This window comes from Bombus impatiens, unplaced genomic scaffold, assembly GCF_000188095.3.
Source record: "Bombus impatiens unplaced genomic scaffold, BIMP_2.2 scf_0129, whole genome shotgun sequence".
Taxonomy (NCBI): domain Eukaryota; kingdom Metazoa; phylum Arthropoda; class Insecta; order Hymenoptera; family Apidae; genus Bombus; species Bombus impatiens.
Window position 1 is genome coordinate 830,504 of NT_176548.1, and position 6,000 is coordinate 836,503.

General features: G+C 51.9%; 1 protein-coding gene across 6 annotated transcripts in view; it reads left to right on the top strand.

Annotated features, from left to right (window-relative positions):
* The window catches only part of LOC100743538 (A-kinase anchor protein 200), a 63,130-nt gene that overhangs the window by 20,059 nt on the left and 37,071 nt on the right, over positions 1 to 6,000 (top strand). For 2 of the 6 annotated variants that reach the window (XM_012381234.3, XM_012381237.3), the window contains exon 1: positions 2,598 to 3,090. The exons of 1 other annotated variant lie outside the window; for it this stretch is intronic. The gene's annotated coding sequence lies outside the window, so the exon portion shown is untranslated. Of the gene's footprint in view, positions 1 to 2,597; positions 3,091 to 3,400; positions 3,944 to 6,000 lie in introns of those variants that run through there. 3 more of the 6 variants (XM_024365077.2, XM_033318879.1, XM_003486628.4) reach the window with 3 other exon arrangements.

Below are 6,000 nucleotides of genomic sequence, written 5' to 3' on the forward strand. Positions count from 1 at the left end.
GCATCCGCCGTGCCGGCCAAGAGTTTCTCGTCGCGGCGAATTAACGCGTGTCGAGCGACGTTGTTAACATCGCCACGGAGAATCAGTTAGGAGCGCGCCTTCGCGTTCAACGATTTTCAGAGCGCAAACGTTGCGGTAATAGCTCGCCGGAGTTAAAGGAGCGAAGAAATGAAAAGGAACTGACGATGAAAGATTCGCTGCTCTTTACTTAACGGGCGTACTAGCCGTTTAAGCACGGTGACCATTCATGGAGAAAACGATCGCCTTGGGAACAGGCCCGGAGATCAAAGAAATCTCGTGACGACGTTCAACCGACCACGGGCACATTGTTCGTCGATAAGGATATCATTCTGGAAACTGTGATTCGTCATTGTCGCGTCTCTAATTGGGTTAATGTGTTTCGTAGCGAGGTCTCCCTTCGGCTTGGAAGCAATGCCAATTATCAGCGGCGGTGATGTCGTGACAGATCGTTGCGTTCTTTATTCGTTCTATGAGACGAACGGGCCAATGTTGAGAAGAGAAAAAGAAAGGTAATTCATCCGATCGAAGAGATAATAAACGCTAAGTAGAGTATTCGGACAAGTGGGATTATTCGGGTCGTGTCGTTAATCGAATTTATTATTCGGCGATGACATCGTCGGTACCACTGGGTTGTTCGATTAACGAAAAGCGTAGAATCGGCCGATACCGGAAGATAGATTTTAATTATTTGTTGGCGTGCCCCGCGCACGTCAGATTGCGCTCTAATAGGAAGCTGCATTCGGGCAACCGTGCGCGCTCCTAAAATCGATTTCCATTAATTCGAGGAAAGCCATTATATTCCGGTCTGAGAATATATGTATAGCCGAATATCTCCGCGCTACCCGTTATGTCATTCGGAGTGGTTTCAACGCGAATACCTTCCGCGCGATATTACCTTGTCTATAGCGTGATCGCTTCTGCCTATTAACTCGCGGCAACAGCAGCAACGCTCCGATCGGACCGGCATCGTTACGAGCAATTCGTAGCGTTACGGTTTCCTCGTTTCGAGTGAGTAACCTCGCGGTCGGTTCTAGAACCGTTCGACAAATTACGTATATCTTTTCTCGTTCCTTATCGCGCGTTTTGCCACCATCTCTGTCGTGGATCGTTGCTCGAATATTTCGGCCCCGTATTTATCGGCAGCTCGAGGTCGGAAGGATCGAAATGGACAATTAGGTTCTCCTTCGTGGAAAAGAAAGCGTTTATCCGGTTATTGTTTGACGTGTACAAAAGTGTCCTCGACACGGAATGCTCGGTTGCATCGAGTTAATGAGCGTATACAGTAGTATGCACACTGAAGAATTCGATACCTAGAGCCCGGAGGACTGGTCATCGATAACCGATATCCGCTGAACGAAACACGGAGGCATAGATTGTCGCGAATTGAGACGGATCGGAGCTTACGCATACCGCGCAGGGATTAGCTTTTCTTCGGACCGTGGTCGGTTTCGCGTAGCTGGCACGTCGCGGCGTACGGGGAAATCGATAAATATCCGCGTGATTTCAAAGTTCGCCAGACGGTATGGGTGGTCGCGTCGTTCGGAAATCGATGCGACGACATAGCTGCGTCGAGGAACCGCGGGGGCAGGGACTTTACGTGCTCGTTGTGGAAAAGCGACGGGTCGCGACGCATCGAAGTCTCTGAAGGACCAGAGAGAGAGAGTTGAACGTTTGGTCTGCCGGTGTCTAGTCGGAATTCCTAAATTCCGGACGCGGCGAATTGTTATCTAACTTGTTGGGCTCGGGTCGAGAGTGGTCGATGTCGGTGTCGAGAGCGTTCCTCTGGTGCCGCTTTTCGCATTAGTCACTGCGACGACAGGCGAAAGGCGGCTTCGTAGTCGTAGTCGTAGTTGTAGGCGAGAGCAGCGGCAGCAGGTATACGCGTATTTTGTTTCGCTCGAACGACCACCGTAGTTGTCTATAAACAACCAACGATTTCCAGGTAGAATGCGCTACAATCGCTGGAGATTATGAGACAGCGGCACCTCTACGGATAATCTTACGACTTACGACTCTAATTGCTTTGGGGAAAAAAGAAAAAAAAGGAAGACGATAAGAAGGATCGCGTGGTATAGTATACTGTGAGCGACGTGCCATTCGTTTAATCGTACGAATTCGCGATTCTTCGGTTGTCGCTTGACTTTCGCGAATCGATTTCCTCCCACTTGTTAAATTCGGTCGAAACGCGTTACGGTAGGTCGTTCACCGAGTACCACTGCCCATATCCAAACACCTCAGTCCGCGTATCTGGTCGTTAGAAAAGCTCCGTCGAAAAAAGTTCATATATCGCGATTGAATGACATCGATTAGCGAGCGATCGAGAATCGGTGAATTTTCGAGGGAGTACTTTGGCTACGGGGGAAAGAGTTGACCCTGAAAATGTGTAAATTCTATTGTGGAGTGAAACGTTGGCCGTGGTTGGAGATAGGGAGCCCTCCGTAACAGGACCCCGCCCTGGAGTCGAACCCCCCATACCCCGATGTTCTTAGCGAGCTCGAGGCAGGGCTGCCACCATCCGAACCGAGTCCCGGGGTGCCGGGCTCAGCCGATACGTTCCTGCCTCCCGTCTATCCCGGAGCTCATTCTTTCTCTAACCGTCGAGCAGTGCGGAGCGCAGTAAAACGAAGCGGCGCTCGGTTGTTCGAGAGTGAACGTATACGCTAACGCGGACTCGAGTAGCAAACGCGAACATAACGAGCTGAGCACGCGCGTTCGCGCGGATCAAAAGTACTCGCGACGAAGAATCGAAGAAGAAAGAGATCGTTACACGCGGTGTTCGTTGGGCGATTTTTACCAGTTTGTGCGCGTTGGTCGAGCCCTCCCCACGCACGACTTCCTCGGGACAAAGAGAGAGAGGAGGTACGCGAACGCAGCCGAAACTCCGTTCGGCGGGAACAAAGGAACGGCGGTACCGAGACGAATCGTCGACGAGAGATCGGAGCAAAGAGAGGAAACGTGAAACGATCGATCGTTAGCTGCGGCTCCACGTAGTCCGGGGGTTCGCGATTATCGTCCTGTGCCCTGTGCCTGCCGATTGGTCGTCCTCGTCACGCTTCTATTGTACCTGGGGTGAGTTTCGCATCGCGATTAAGCCTGTCTATCGTGTTCATCGACGACTTCTTCGCCGTTCGAATCGTTGGAAAGGTGAAACCTTCGAAGGTTGGAAAGGTGTTGTATCGTTGTTGGTCCGATGATACGTGCATAATACCGGCTTGTGGTTTAGAAGTTGAAGTGTTGTACGCGCACGAGCTACGAGAAAACGTCGGGAGAGATTTTCGAAGCAGAAGAGCACGAAAGAGAAGGAAAAGGAAAGGACAGGATAAAGGAAAAGGGGGAAGGAAGAAAGAAAGAGTGAAGGCGTGCGCGCGCGCGCATACACACGTACACGTACACGTACGCACACGTTTGAGGGAGAGAGAAAAAGAAGGAAAGAGCGAGCTACTAGCGAGCGAGAGCGAACGAGCGAGCAATACGTTGGTGACAGAAAGACGGTCGGACGGACAGACGGACCGACAGACGGACGCCGCTTCCCCTCCGCTTCTCGGCAGTCGGTCGCGCGTTACCGAGCCAAGTGGATGAGTTCGCGAACGCGCTCCTGCTAAAAGCTTCTGCTTGCTGTTTGTGCCTGACCGTAGGCGACTTCGGTGTCCCGTTTCCCTTTGCTTCTACCGAGCAAGCATTTCCTCGTGTGTCTCTGCCATCGTGCTCGGCTACTTCTCTTCACCTCTCGTACTCTCGTGTCTGTCTAGACGCCACGCATCGTGCTACACGCCCGCCACCGTCACTGCCGCCGCCACCTCGCCTCTACCTCTCGGAATAATATATCCAGTGTGTTTCTTGTGCAGAGTACTGGCGAGGGACGCTCCTTCACGAGAAAAGTTTCGCCTCGTCGCGCCACTTACGTCGCCCTCGACTACCGGAGGTGAGTACCAACCACCCCGAGTGCTCGTCGTTTCCTCGCCTTCGTTGGTTATATGCCGGGCCGTGCGCGCCCCATACACTAAACATTTTGTCTCTCCGCGTGTACGCAATACGTGCCGCCGCACCGGTCTTCTATTTAACATGCCCACCGTTCTTTCTGCCTTTTCCGTTCGTCGACTGCATATGCTCCGATCGGGCGGCCGTCGCATCGGTCGTCATGTTTCTTTCGCTTAGTGTCTGTCAAGAAACGAGAAATATAAGATCACGCGTCGAGCGGGATTTGGAGTGTGTGTACCCCCGCGCCATTTTGAAAATGGGCAGCATCAATCGATATAGCGAGCGCCGTGCGGAGCCGGCTTTCAATTTCAGTCGCTCCAACGGTTTCGCTTCCAGTTCTCGACGCATGCATCGCGATGTTTCTCCTGCGTCGCATCGATCGGCGTTTAGCGATCGGTCGGAAAAGCCGCACATTCGTATTTGCATGATTGAAGAATCGTTGGGAGCAGCGGCCGGTTACGCCATCTTGATTCCTTCTCCCACCACTTGGCCGGTATTAACCCCCGAACGATCGACCATACGCACGATTTCGAGACTACCAGTGACCTTTCCCTCTGGGCACGATCCATTGGAATCTCGCGATCGACCTGGCCTCGTGGTATTCCGTTTTCTGTCCCGCTTCTACGTTTGTTCGGTCGGTGGGGGACTTTTTTCAGTCCCTGGGCAGGACCCATAGAAATTGGAATTTTTTCAAAAGGCAGGCCTTGTGTCCCTTGAGAGAATCGACACGGACAGAATGCTTCGTCCGCTCTCGCAGATTTAGCGTTTGCTGTTACCATGGTAAAGGAGAAGGAGAAGGATAGAAAGGAGATACGTTCTTGGCAAGCCGGGTGCCTTAAACAGAGGCGACGTGTCTGTCTACCTACAGTATTTCTCCCCTTCTCTCTCTCTCTCTCTCTCTGTCTCTCTCTCTCTCTCTCTCTCTCTTTCTGCTTTGTGCTGATTTTGCATAGCAGGCCTCTACCTGCCATGCATTTAAAACGCAGTCAAGGCTTCCACGGAAGCGATTGTTGTTGCTCGGGGAATGGCAGCCAGTGGAGAAAGGCCGAGAAAATGCTGATCCGACTAGCAGACCAGTCGCTCCTCCATACTCCGTGGTCCGTTGTTTCCCTTCGGGTTCCATGATCTCGTCATATTCGTCCCATAGGTAATTCATTAGATTTAGATTTAGGCGATTGGCGTATATCGGCCAATGCTCGGCTTTGTGGATGTTTTGCGATTTGCCACGTATTATTGTCCCTTCGTGTCCCCTGCGCTGCCTTTTTCTCTGCTTGCATCGCTATGATCGACGACAACCAGTTTCAGCAGTGGCGAGTCCACGCCATCCATGCGATAACGGGTCGTTAACTTGCCTCTACATCTGCCTTTCTCTCGTTTACAAGAACGAAGAAAAGAGCTGTTCCGACTGCTTAGGCAGACGCGCAACGCCACGTCGGAGTGCTTTTGAAACGCTCTTTACAACTCGACCGGTTTTCGACCGAAAACTCTCCTCTTCTCTTCCTTTTCGTCTCTGATATTTTTTCTCCATCTGTTTCCATTGTTCCTGCCGAAAATGTTGATCGATGGGTCGAAGCGGTACCGAAACTGTAGCGTGCTTCGAACCGAAAGCGTCCTATCTTTCTTTTTGGACTGTACCGCGTCAGTTTTTTCATACGTCAGGAAAGTTTACTCGCGTTATCCTCTCGGCATTCTTATCCTTGCGTTCCCTATCTCTCGGTGTTTACACGAGATTTTTGGATTCAGCTTCCAGGGACTTTTACCCTTGTCGGGCCAGGACCGCTTGGTGTTTACACGAGCGAAGGGTGCACACGCGGCGTGCGCCCCGATCAAAAATAGATCCACGTACTACTCCGGATATGTGTGTATTTTTAAGCCCACTCCAGCCGGGTGTACCCCGTGTCCTGGCCTGCCCCACCTTTGCCTCCATCCCGCGCGTACATAGGCTGAGCTTTCCTGTTTGCCCTTTACGACGATCACGGCGATTTTCATCGGCTGCAGTTC